A 13,407-nucleotide genomic window follows, 5' to 3' on the forward strand; every position below is an offset into this window, starting at 1 on the left:
AGATCTTGCTTTTCTGGTGTGTTTGAATATTCCATGTTTGTTTTGGTGGGAGAATTGGGCTCCGATGATGGCATGTAGTCTTGGTTTCTGTTGCTTGGGTTCCTGAGCTTGCCTCTCACCATCAGATTATCTCTAGTGTTACTTTGTTCTGCTATTTCTGACAGTGGCTAGACTGTCCTATAAGCCTGTGTGTCAGGAGTGCTGTAGACCTGTTTTCCTCTCTTTCAGTCAGTTCTGGGGACAGAGTGTTCTGCTTTCGGGCGTGTAGTTTTTCCTCTCTACAGGTCTTCAGCTGTTCCTGTGGGCCTGTGTCTTGAGTTCACCAGGCAGCTTTCTTGCAGCAGAAAATTTGGTCTTACCTGTGGTCCCGAGGCTCAGGTTCGCTCGTGGGGTGCTGCCCAGGGGCTCTCTGCAGCGGCAGCAACCAGGAAGACCTGTGCCACCCCTTCCGGGAGCTTCAGTGCACCAGGGTTCCAGATGGTCTTTGGCTTTTTCCTCTGGCGTCCGAGATGTGTGTGCAGGGAGCAGTCTCTTCTGGTTTCCCAGGCTTGTCTGCCTCTCTGAAGGTTTAGCTCTCCCTCCCACGGGATTTGGGTGCAGAGAACTGTTTATCTGGTCTGTTTCCTTCAGGGTCCGGCGGTGTCTCTGGCAGGGGTCCTGCCTCTCCTGGGCCCTCTCCCACGGGAGCCCAGAGGCCTTATACAGTTTCCTCTTGGGCCAGGGATGTGGGCAGGGGTGAGCAGTGTTGGTGGTCTCTTCCGCTCTGCAGCCTCAGGAGTGCCCACCTGACCAGGCGGTTGGGTCTCTCTCTCACCAGGTCTGGGAGCAGAGAGCTGCTGCGGGCCGGGATCCGCGGGTGTGGGACTTCCGGTAAACACAGAATGTGCCCGGTCCTAGAGAAATTCTGCTTCCGTGTGTCCCAAGCTCACCAGGCAGCTTTCTTGCAGCAGAAAATTTGGTCTTACCTGTGGTCCCGAGGCTCAGGTTCGCTCGTGGGGTGCTGCCCAGGGGCTCTCTGCAGCGGCAGCAACCAGGAAGCTAAAGTCTTATTTTTATTTTACTTTTTTGGGGGACATCGATGTCACAAAGGTGGGGGTCGGTCAGATACGGAAAGACTGGGCAGTGAGTGTAATTGGGATGCTTAATGTGAAAGTCCCCGATAATCAATAAACTTTTTAAAAGTATAAGAAAAAGCTAGAATATATAAGCTATTGATAGCAATAACATAGAAAAATTGTGACATCAGAAAAAAAAGGAAAGGGGGTTGTTCACTGTGAAAAACCTGACTGTACCCATATGGTGCTGTCTTCATAGGAATTCAAGATGGAGGACCAATAGCTGGTTCCTGAAGTCTTTGTGTCCTGATGAAAACTGTTTTCCCCATTCTCTTGGCTGCATCTTCAATTAACAGTTTCCTTTCAGAAAGTCTCATGTGTTTATTGTTGGTCTGATTTTCTGATGACCAGAGTCCTATTCAGAAAGTGCTTACCTGTGTCCTAAAGTGTACTAATTATTCTGCTAGAAATTTCAGGTGAGAATTTTTATCCACTTAGAATATTTGTTTACATATACATTGAAAAAGCAAGATGAAGTTTTATTCCCACAAATAGATTTCCCATTTTCCCAATGTCATTTGCTAAAAATGCTGTCTTTTCTCTAATGTATATTCTTGGCATCTTTGTCAAATAATAGGTTCCTTAGGGCACTCAGGCATAACTCTGGGTCCTTGATTCTATTGCATTGGTCAGAATGTCTATTTTGTGCCAATACCATGCAGGGTTTTTCTTAGTATTATATTTCTGTAGTATAACTTAAAATAAAAATGTTGATACCTCTAACATCATTTTTGTTGTTCAGAATTATTTTGGCTATTGAGTCCTTTGTGCTTCAATATGAATTTTAAGGTTTTTTTTTCAATTTCTGTAGAGAATTGCAGTGTAACATGGTGGATATTGCATTGAGTTTATCTTGCTCTTGGCAAGGTGAATATTTTCACAGTATTAATTATGCCAAACCAGTTTGCATAGGATGTCTTTCCATCTTGTGGCGTCTTCTTCAATGTATTTATCTTTTTAAAGTTTTCGTTGCATAAGACTTTCACATATTTAGGTTTATCCCAAGGCACTTTTAGGCTATTGTGAATGGGATATTATTAAATATTTTATTAACCAATGATTATTTTAAGTGTTTTCTTATATTGAGGATAATTCCAAGAATATTCATAAAAATGCTAGTTCCAATTTGACAATTCATTTAGTTGTAGTCACTGCACTTATCTTCATTAATATAGTTTAGTGCCATGTATATTTAGCACTTGACATTAATTAAAATTCTCATTATTAAGAAACTGTAATTTAAAATATTTAAAAGTTGAACTCACTGTATTATCCCATATCACTTTTGTCTCATGGTAGAGAGATCAATTGAAACACTAGGAGATCAAGAAAGAGGCCACAGAGAAAAGTTCATGAGAGAGAAAACACATGAGTATCCCATAGCTATTTGTGCTTGGTCACATATATCAGGGAAACTATTTACTCAGTGCTGAAGTTTTGGGCTTCAATGTTTCCCAAAAGTTCATATGTTAAAGGTTTTGACCCAGTATATGGTGTTTTTATGAGCTAGGAAAAATCTTAGTAGGTAGGGCCTAATAGAAATTACAATATAGGAGGAAAAGTGTGCTTGAAGTGAATCTGGGGATACCCTCTCCCTCACACTTCTTTTTGATTTCTAAAATCCATGAGATAAGAAGCTTTGATTCACTGAGTTCTCCATTCCATAACTTAAAGTGTTGGTACAAGCCCAAAAGCAGCAAAGTGAACCAACCATGGACTTAAACCTCTAAAACCAAGAGCCAAAATAAAATTTTCCTCCTTCTGCCACAATAATAGGAGGACGTGTTATCAATTAACTAAGTGACGTCCCCACTATGTCAAAAGCTGACATAGACCAACTTGCAGGATTGTTGTTTAACATTTTCAAAGTGAGAGTCAACTGTACCTAGAAGAAAGAATTGTTAACCCAGCTCATTCTCAGCACTTTGTGATATCATCGTACACTGAGAATCTGTGCATTACAGCTAAAACCACCCATTGTTCCTTGTTGCTGACCATCCAACATGAAACACAGTAACCTCTGCTTCTTTTTATATCCCCGGGCTAACTACACCAAGCAGTGTATACTTTGTTTCTACCTAGATCGAAGCACATCATTTGTGCTGCCTAGCGCTGGAAGTGTTGTTCTTCTATCATTGGATATGGCCACTGTAGAGTTTGAGGGTGAAGTTCATGGTAGACTGTGTACTTAGCTAGTGCAAGGTTCAAGATTGGATCTCCAACACAAAATATTTTAAAGGTTAAAAAAAAGAACAGTTTTTGTTTATCTTTTTATGAATTATCTCTAAGGTTTCCAGGTTTTCCTCAGTACTTTAGATTTACAATAGCTGCACATCCTTTTTATCCAGTTGCCCATCTCTAATTGTGATGTATCCAAGTTATGTAATCTTGTTAGTTGCTAGATCTAATAAGAACCACTAAAATATTTTTTTTTTTGGTTCTTTTTTTCGGAGCTGGGGACAGAACCCAGGGCCTTGCGCTTCCTAGGTAAGCGCTCTACCACTGAGCTAAATCCCCAGCCCCAAACCACTAAAATATTAATAATTGCATTAAAGCCATCTAAGCTTTGACTTTTACAAAACTTGAAAATATAGCTTACCTGAAGGGTTGTTAAAGAACGAAAATATGATAACGCATGTGAAAAGGTTTTGTAAACATTATCTTTAATGTACCACTAACCTAGTGTTGTCATAAATCATGCCAGAAATAATTTATATCACATTATCATAAACTCAAAGGAATTTTTGTCATTATGGCTATTGCAGAAAATATCTTCTAGAAATATATACAATGACCTGAGGTTTGGAAATATCACTAACAGTTCAAAAGATAGAATAGCTTTATATACTATATGTATAAAATTACTTACTTATAATATTATAACTAAAATTTAATCTCAAAAAATCTTAAAGGTCAAGGTTACAATTGTATTTAAAGAAATTTTGTGTGAAGGAAATAAATCCATACTGAAGTATTCAGGGATGATAATCATGATATCATAAGGAGGAAAGAATTATCGATTTTTTTATTTTATAAGAACAGAAATACAAAATCAAGCTTTAAATCTAGGAAGTGTTAGAAAACCAATGTGATGTGTCTCCATGTCCTTTAATTCTTCCCCCACATAGGTGAGTCAGCATTTCACTAGGTTGCCCTATTGCCGAAGATAGCCATAAGTTTATAACCTTCTTGCCTCAACTTCCCACGGGTTGAAATTATAGAAGTGTGCCACCACAATCAGAGCAATGTGTTCTAATTCTTAGTGTGGAGAATTATAACTCCTCCTTATAATGCATAGAAGAATAATTAAAATATTTAATTGGTAACCACAAATTTTCTTCTCTGGCTTTTATTTGATTTACAAGGAATATAAATTTGGGGTGTAATATCTAATGGTCACAAATGCTTCTCTGTATGGAAAAGTGTCTCCATTTACAACAGAGTGTATTTCCTTAAGAAAGAGAGGGGGTAGAAAAAGAAAGGAAGGAAGAAAGGGAAGGAGGGAGGGAGAGAGAGAGGGAGAGAGGGTGGAAGGAAGGGAGGGAGGGGGAGGGAGGGAGAGAGGAAGGAAGGAAGGAAGGAAGGAAGGAAGGAAGGAAGGAAGGAAGGAAGGAAGGACGGAAGAGAAAGAGGGGTCTGAGAAGAGCGGGAGGAGGTGGCGGCCTTGGGAAGATGTTGCTCTTTGGCATAAATTGCAGTCCATTAGGGATCGTTTGTTAGACTCAAGTTAGAAGTGAGAGTTCAAATAAGTGAGGCTGACATTGCTGCCTTGAAGAAGGGGAGAATGGACTTATCAGGAGTGAAAAAGAAAAGCTTGCTAGGAGTCAAAGAGAATAACAAAAAGTCAGCACTAGGGTTCCTTCTCCTATCAAACGCGAGGACCGCTCTGATGAGAAGTCCAAGGATAGATCTAAAAATAAAGGAGCCAGTAAAGAGTCAATTGAGAAGGATCGTAGCAGAGATAAGACTCGGAAGAGACACAGAGCTTCAAGCGGAAGCAGTAGCACCCGGTCTAGGTCCAGCTCGACCTCCAGCTCGGGCTCCAGCACGAGCACAGGCTCAAGCAGTGGCTCTAGCTTGTCCTCTGCATTCAGCTGCTCAGGAAGCTCCAGCACATCCGGAAGCTCCAGTTCTAGCAGCTCCCCAACCCCTGCTTTGCACAGGCATGACAACAGGCTGCGTTCCTGCTCCAAATCCAAACCAGCTAAAAGAGATGAAAAAAGACAGGAAAAGGGGAGCCCTTCACCGAAACCCACCAAAGTGCACACTGGGAGGCTCACCAGGAATGTAACCAAGGATCATACCATGGAACTATTTTCTACTTACGGGAAAATTAAAATGATTGACATGCCTGTAGAAAGGATGAGTCCTCACCTATCCAAAGGCTATGCGTATGTGGAATTTGAGAATCCAGATGAAGCAGAGAAGGCGCTGAAACACATGGATGGTGACAAATTGATGGCCAAGAGATCACTGCCACTGCTGTGCTAGCACCCTGGCCCCGGCCACCACCTCAGCGATCAAGCTGGACCAGCTTCCACCACCTCCCATGTGGCATAAGTCACGCCCACAGATGAGGAGAAGTTGTCGATTCCCAAAACTCAGGTCTTGCTGGAGAGATGGCTCAGTGGTTAAGAGCACTGACTGCTCTTCCAGAGGTCCTGAGTTCAAGTCCCAGCAACCACATGGTGGCTCACAACCATCTGTAATGGGATCTGGTGCCCTCTTCTGGTGTGTCTGAAGACAGCAACAGTGTACTCATATACAAAACTCAGGTCTCCTGTGCGTAGAAGGTCTTGATCTCCCCGGCCACCGCCTCCACAGGTCCAGCACCAACTCCTCCCAATAAGCAGGGACATTGATTGGTCCCTCTGTAACTTACGTTCCTCAGACTCAGTGTTGTCATTTTCTCTAGCCAAATGAGGATCTGTAAGGAAGGGTCCCTAACTAGGGTAGCCTTTGAAGACAGCAGTTGAGATGTTTCCTCTGCAGGAGGGTTCTGGCTTGTAGAGTTACTGTTGATTCAGAACTGTGCCCGTAGAGGTACCCTGTAGTTTTCTGGCTAGAAATTTCACTCCTTCAGTTCTTTGTTGTCTGTTTAGTAGCCGAGCCAACTGGAACATAGGCAGCACCGCTTCCCACAGTCAGACAACCTGGTCAAGTCCTCGCTGTTGCTGTGCCACCCTGCTGGAAAGGACCAAGCCACTGCTCTGTGCCGTGGTCTTGAACATGACCCCTGCTGAGTACCCTTCAACATCGGGGGTTAAAACCTTTGAAGGATTCCTCCATAAATGGTTACTTTTTTCTGTCCTTGTGTCTCTGTTACTTTCTAAAATCGGTGAGTCAATTCTACAGGATCCTCATGAAACCTAGCCAATCCTTTAGAAGCCCAATTGTTGTTTAATAAGAGAGAGAAAGGGGGTGGATCCAGATGGGAGGCGAGGTGGGGCAGAACTGGGGGGAGTAGGAGGAAAAATCATAATCAAGATATATTATGGGAGAAAAATCATTTTCAATAAAAGGAGAAATAAACGAAAATAAAGAAACTCCCTTCAAAAGCTTATCTCTACAAGCATTTCACTTAAGCATACTGCACAGGGCAATGGCTTATAGACAGAAACCTACTTGGAGGGAGAAATATAGATTCATGCTTCTTTTTTTCATACAACTTTACTAGTAGGTGCTTGCCTTTGTATTCTCTCTGACTAGTGTGTGTGTGTGTGTGTGTGTGTACTTGTATGTGTGTGTGTATACTTGTACATGTGTGTGTACTTGTGTGTGTATACTTGTATATGTGTGTGTGTACTTGTGTGTGTGTGGCAAGTATGCAGTGTGTGTGTGTGTATGTGTGCATGTGTGTGTGTCCCCTACATTTCTATGAAGTTTCCACTCACTCTTTCTGAGAAAAAAATCACTCTCTCTTTCATGTTAAACTAGTACGTGGACCGTCTCCTACTATGCACTCAGTCAACTTCCTGTTCTTAGAACAGAATATGAAAGATTGGCTAATTTATAATGAGAATGTTATTTCAGTTCTTTGTTCAAACTATGGAAGACATTTTAGCACATTATATGTGGGGGTTTTTTGCTTTGAGTGTCTTTCTATTCATCTAATCCATAGGACTTTTATGAAGATTTTATATCTCAATACCTTTGCAATCCCAATGTAAAAACATTATTGACATTCCTCAAACAAATGTCAAGAATAAAAGAAAATAATATATTTGAGCAGCATCATATTAGGCAGAGGAACCTGAACTCATTAGGGTAGTCATGAAGGAGCTATTATCTGAGTGAGCACTGTATAGAACGCTAATTTCACAAGTCCTCCATGAGATGCACTTACTTACAGAAAAACATAGGCTAACTAAAAGCAAGTAGTGTCATCTAACTACTTGGGATTCCTACGGCAATTCCTAAGGCTGAAGGGATGCTGGAGCAGCTCACAACTCTGGCCCAAAAGGCACATTTGTCAACTGGACTTCCTGCTCCTTCACGGGAAGAGCACCAAAGAATTGTTGGCCAAGTAGGAGAAAGGGATACACAGTCAGTATCTGTGGGAGATGTAGGGGGTGGGGGAAAGAAGAGAAGAAAGATGCTGTGTTAGTTACAGGCAGGTGTCCGCTCATGTGTAAAGGAAAACTTAATTTTTTAATCATTTTTAACAACAAAGTTTGGTTCTTCCAGTTTTCTGCACAAGTCATTACCCCATGAAGAAAACAGAGTGTGTTTTCCCACCTAGAAGATAGGAGAACAGGAAAGGGAACAAGTGCCCTTCCATCATTAGAATTATCACTGCCACCCAGAAGTCTGAACAGCATACCAACAACACTTCTGCAATGACATGGAGAAATGTTGATAGCTTGCTGTGCATAGGACACCCATTAAGTACAGGTGACGATTCAGTAGTCGTGTGAGTGGTGGAGTTGACTAAGAAAGTAATTGTTTAATATCCTTTTACTTTGGTCAATTTGAACTTTAAAAGTCTCCTGTGAGAAGGGGCAATGTTCCGTATAGCCCTATTACTCCTTGTATAGTTTGTATTCTGGCAGGGGAAACTGAACTGGATTAAGGCGGGGGCCTTCGAGACGTGGGTAAACTAATGCTTTATTTTGTACCTTCTGTGTGCTGGACATTGCTTCTACGTGTTTAACACGATTATCTCAATCTTCATGACAACTCCATAAAGCTGCATTCTTTCTTATCTCCAGCTTTCACAGATGAGGAAAGATTGCATGAGAGTGGAGTTAATGAATGCCAGCTATGAACAGCAGCAATCTAACTCTGCCTAGGAGGGACAGCATATATACTACAGCAGTATACAAATGATCCAGGGACAAAGGAAAGGAAAGGCCAAGATATTGAAAAGAATTAATAAGATATGACAAATGAGAAATGGACAAGCCTACAATATCATCACCAAGAACATTTTTCATTCCTTATTAGGCTCCCAGAAAGATTAAGGTGACATTGTAGTCTATAGTCACATCTAAAAAAAATGTTTTTAGAACAAAGCTCTCTTAGATAACCAAGCCACTCTATTTTCAGAGTAGTAATAGGTAACAATCTAATGGTAGCACAATAGATAAGACTATTACAGGCTGAAGAACGAGAACATGGGGAGAGTGCTCGGCAGAATCCACAGGCCAGTAATGACCTCATTATCAGGCAGAACTTCAAGGCTTCTGACTGAGAGTTTTCTCTGCATTTGTTATGCAGTGTTAGAGACTAAATCTCCAAATTTTAAAATGGAAAAGAACCGAAGACACAATCTTGACCTTTCTGTTATTTTATAAACTAAAGAATAATATTTTAAGGGAATTTCGAGATAACTAGAGCACATTAGATAAACGTAGCGGGTCACTGGGAATTTTTGAAAAATATAATACTAGCGTTGATGTTTGTGTCTGTCTCTTACATTCTTTGTGTCAGAGTTCCAGGCCGAAGTTCTAATAAACAGAATGTTAAGATGTCTGGAGTAGCTGAATGCATGGGAGGCAGACAGAATGGAAAACACAAGCTAGCAAAATGTTGGCAGACGATGACAGCCACTGTCACAAGCATTCACTCTATGCTTCACAGCCCTGAAAAACTCCAGCACACTTTTAATTACAGCCTGAACCAGCACAAAGAGTTTACCAAACAGTGCATCCACCTATGTAAGTGCATTTCACATCTTTCTTAACAAGAAAAACAGGAGGGCTAAGATATCATTTAGGAACAAAAAGTTTTGAATGTGATAATACCGCACTTTGATGGGGCTTGAGGAAGCAGATGGCCTTGCCTGTTACTGACAGCAATCAACATGGCGGCATGCTTTTAAAGAACGAACTGTGTGTTTATAAAAAGATGTGTCCAAGCCCTAATCCACAGTACCTGTGACTGTGAGATCACTAGAAATAAGTTATTGACAAATGTAATCCAATAAAAAAATGAGATCATGAAGGATTCAGCTGAACCCCACTCCAGTTACTGGCACCCTCATGAGAAAATGGTAAATGTAGACACAGCCATAAAGATAAGCACACCAAATGAGGATGGAGGCAGCGAAGTACTATCACAAACCTACAACACCAAGTATTTCAGAAACCACCAGAATCTAAGAGTCAAGAATGGGTCTTTTTTCCCCTAGGGTCTTTAACAGGAGTAAGGCCCTGTCAAGAGCTACACTTAGGACTTTCTGTTTTAATAAGCAATACATTCTATTGTATTAAACCAGACATGTATAGACTCTTTTCATCTATTATTACACCTTTACAGTTAGGAAGTATTTACATGACCCAGAATGTATATGTATATGTATGTGTACATGTACATGTACATCTACATATATATAATGTATAATGCATATATGTATAATGCATATGTGTATGGTGTATGTGTATGTGGTATATTTGTATGTGTTTATGTATATGACATATTTGTATTTGTATATGATGTATATGTACATATTCAGACATATATATATTAGGTAGACAAATCAAATATTTACTAGTAAACAAATTTATTTTGAGAAAATTTTTGTGTACAAATAATTTTACAATTTATTAAAGACAAAAATTGATTTGTGTATTAATGAGATAAATGTTTATTTTTCTTTTTTCTTTTTTTAAATTTATTTATGTAGATCCCAAATGCTGCCCCCCTCCCAGAGCCCCTCCCCCTATCCTCTGAGAGGGTACCTCCACTATGGCCCATGAAGTCTCTGAAGAATTAGGCGTATCCTCTCCCACTGATGCAGAATAAGGCAGCCTTCTGCTACATATCTGCCAGGTGCACTGGTCCAGGTGGTGTATGGTCTTTGGTTGGTGGTTCAGTCTCTGAGAGCTCCCAGGGGTAGAGGTTAGTTGACACTGTTGTTCTTCCTCTGGGGTTCCTATTCCCACCAGGGCCTTCACTTCCTCCCTCAATTCTTCCATAAGAGTCCCCAACCTCTGTCCAATGTTTGGCTATGGGTGTCTGCATCTGTCTGACTCAGCTGCAAGACAGAGTCTCTCAGAGGACAGTTATGCTAGGTCTCTGTCTATAAGCATAACAGAGTTATCATTAATGGTGTTGAGGATTGCTGCTTGACCATAGAATGGGTCTCAAGTTAGACTGGTTATTGGTTGGCTATTCCTTCAAACTCTGCTCCCTTTGTCCCTGCATTTCTTTCAGGCAAGACAATTTTGGGATCAGAAGTTCTGTAGTTGTGTTGGTGTCCTTATCCCTCCACTGGGGTCCTTCCTGGCTATAGGAAGTGACCTCTTCAGGTTCTATGTCCCCACTGTTAGGCATCTCAGCTAAGGTAATCTGCATTGAAACCTGGAAGCCTAGCCCATCCCAGATCTCTGGGACTTCCTAGAGATTGTCCCAACTCCACCCCACCCACCCCCCAACAGGTGCAGTTTTCCATTCATTCTCCCGGCCCTTCCCACACCTGATCCTGCCTCCTATTCTCCTCTCTCTCCTCCTCCTCCCCTCTCCCTCTGCTTACCATGACTATTTTGTTCACCCTTCAAAGTGAGGTTCAAGCATCCTCACTTTGGCCTTCCCTCTTGTTTAACTTCTGGGGGTCTGTGGGGTGTATCATAGGTATTGTATACTTTATGGACAATAAAGGAAATTATTTATATCCGCTTTAAAGTCTCTATCATCTTCATGAGATGGGATAGAAGGTCACAGTCTTGCTCTTCAGGTGTGTTAGGATACGCAGACCTTGCTGTAATAAGAAAGCTGGGTTCTGATGGTGCCATATTGCATTGGCTTCTGTTGATTATGTTCTTGGGTTTGCCTCTTGCCATATGGTTGTCTCTGGTGTTGGTTTGCCTGGGTGACCAGGGTTGGAGCAGGCCTCGCAGGAGGCAGGTGGAGCTGTGTATCCTGAGTTAGTGCAGGTCTCCTGGAAGGCAGGAGAAGCCATGTGTGGGGGGGCAATGAGCTGATCTGTGACTGCAGGTAGAGGTACAGACTGGAAGGAAGATGGAGCTCTGACCTGTCTATTTTAAATAAAGAGTGAAATATTGGCTCAATAGTTGATGCTGTAGGACCTAGAACATCTTTAATGTTTTTCAAGTGATCCATATTTTGATTTTATAACCATAAATGCTAATAATACCTTCCCACATAAACAGATAATTTGAAGTGTCAGTTGTATATTCAGGACCATTTCAGAAACTTAGAAATTCTGTCCTAATCATAAGCTAGAATTCATCTAGCAATATTTTTATGAAACTCATCAACAGCTCAAACATAAAAATCATGCATTCTCACACAAGGATAACAAATGTGATCTTTATATGCTGAGACATGATGAGAGGGAAATGTTGCCCCTGTTTTCCATAATTAAGCCATTATGCTTCTACAAGAGCAGAGAATGATGTTTGTATAGTGAAAACACTACAATTTATATTCTACAACACACTCACATCTGAACTGTGTTATTTGGTGTCACTAGGCGTGTGAAGGGCTCATGGTTCAGTGCTCAGGATCAAAGCTGCTGTGAAACTCCATGATGCACCCTGATCAAGAACTACCAGCAACACTTTTAATCCAGTACAGATTCCATTCTGAATTTATGATCATTGCATGTTTGGACATCTTTATTACTGCCGATTTGTTCATGGTCCCCACATTCATTTATGAGTGATTGTGACCCCATTAGAAGAAGCTAGGCTTTAAATCACCCATCTTGTAGTAATTGGTTATTAGAGTCCTAGGAAATGATATACTCCTGGAAGTTGAATTTAGTCATACAAAATACATAGACAATGTTCATTCAGAAATACAACAACACAGAGATTTAGCTTCAAAGTAGAGATTTGCATAAATTTGTGTGTTTGGACTGAGGAGATGGTCCAGTTGGTAAAAGTATTTGCTGTACAAACATGAGAACCTGAGTTTGGATTCCCAACACCCATGTCAAAGTAGGACAAAGACAATACTAGGAGATGGAGACACATGAGGGAAGACAGGCAGAACCCCTGAGCTTGGCATCTAGCAAGTCTAGCTAAAGCACTGATATCTTGGTTCACCGACAGAAGATAGGTCAGAAAATAAGAGGTGATTGAGGAAGACACCCAACATGGCCTCTGGCCTCTGTATACACAAATACATATGCACACACATATATATTACACACATGCATGATACAGAGTAAAATAATAAATAAAACTGAGATTGTATTATTTACTTTCTTTTTGGTTTTGTTGTTAAGTGATATTCAACCAACAGGAAAAACAGCATAAATATCCATTCACCTTGCACAAATAGATAAGCATAACTCTCACCTCTCATAAAAGAAGCTTCTCTTCACAGCATAGACCATTACAGGAAAAAAACACAACTGGAAAAAATTCAGAGAACAAGTTCTCTCTGGGAGTTCAAGCACAGCTGATAGCTCCCCAATGTAACTCAAACCCTAAAGCTCCGGGAACCTCATAGAAGAGGGGATGAGAAAAAAAATCATAAGAGCCAGAGGACCAGAAAAAATCTGACAGAGAAGCCATACCTATGATAACACAAAATATGGCTGCCTAAATAAGTCCTGAACAACAAAACATGCTAACATGGAAGGGACTAATCTCACCAAGTCCCACTCTTAGACAAAACCTACAGGCAATTAATGACTGCTAAGGAGGGAGAATTAGTCTTCCCCAGCAATGAGACTGTAATTTGTTACCTAATACCATGTAGTCAGCCCTCAAGTCTTATCCATACAAGCGACACCAAACAGACTCAGCAGAATGTATCCATATATTTGTATACACACATCACAGAAAAAAAGAACATAAACTTAAGAGGAATTAAAGGA

The 13,407-nt window shown here is 40.9% G+C and overlaps 1 pseudogene; it reads left to right on the forward strand.

Moving 5' to 3' along the window:
* Nucleotides 1-4,899: 4,899 nt before the first annotated feature.
* Rnps1-ps3 (RNA binding protein with serine rich domain 1, pseudogene 3) lies at nt 4,900-5,964 on the forward strand (annotated as a pseudogene).
* Nucleotides 5,965-13,407: the final 7,443 nt, after the last annotated feature.

The sequence above is a fragment of the Rattus norvegicus genome, chromosome 1, assembly GCF_021556685.1.
Source record: "Rattus norvegicus strain SHRSP/BbbUtx chromosome 1, alternate assembly SHRSP_T2T, whole genome shotgun sequence".
Lineage (NCBI taxonomy): Eukaryota > Metazoa > Chordata > Mammalia > Rodentia > Muridae > Rattus > Rattus norvegicus.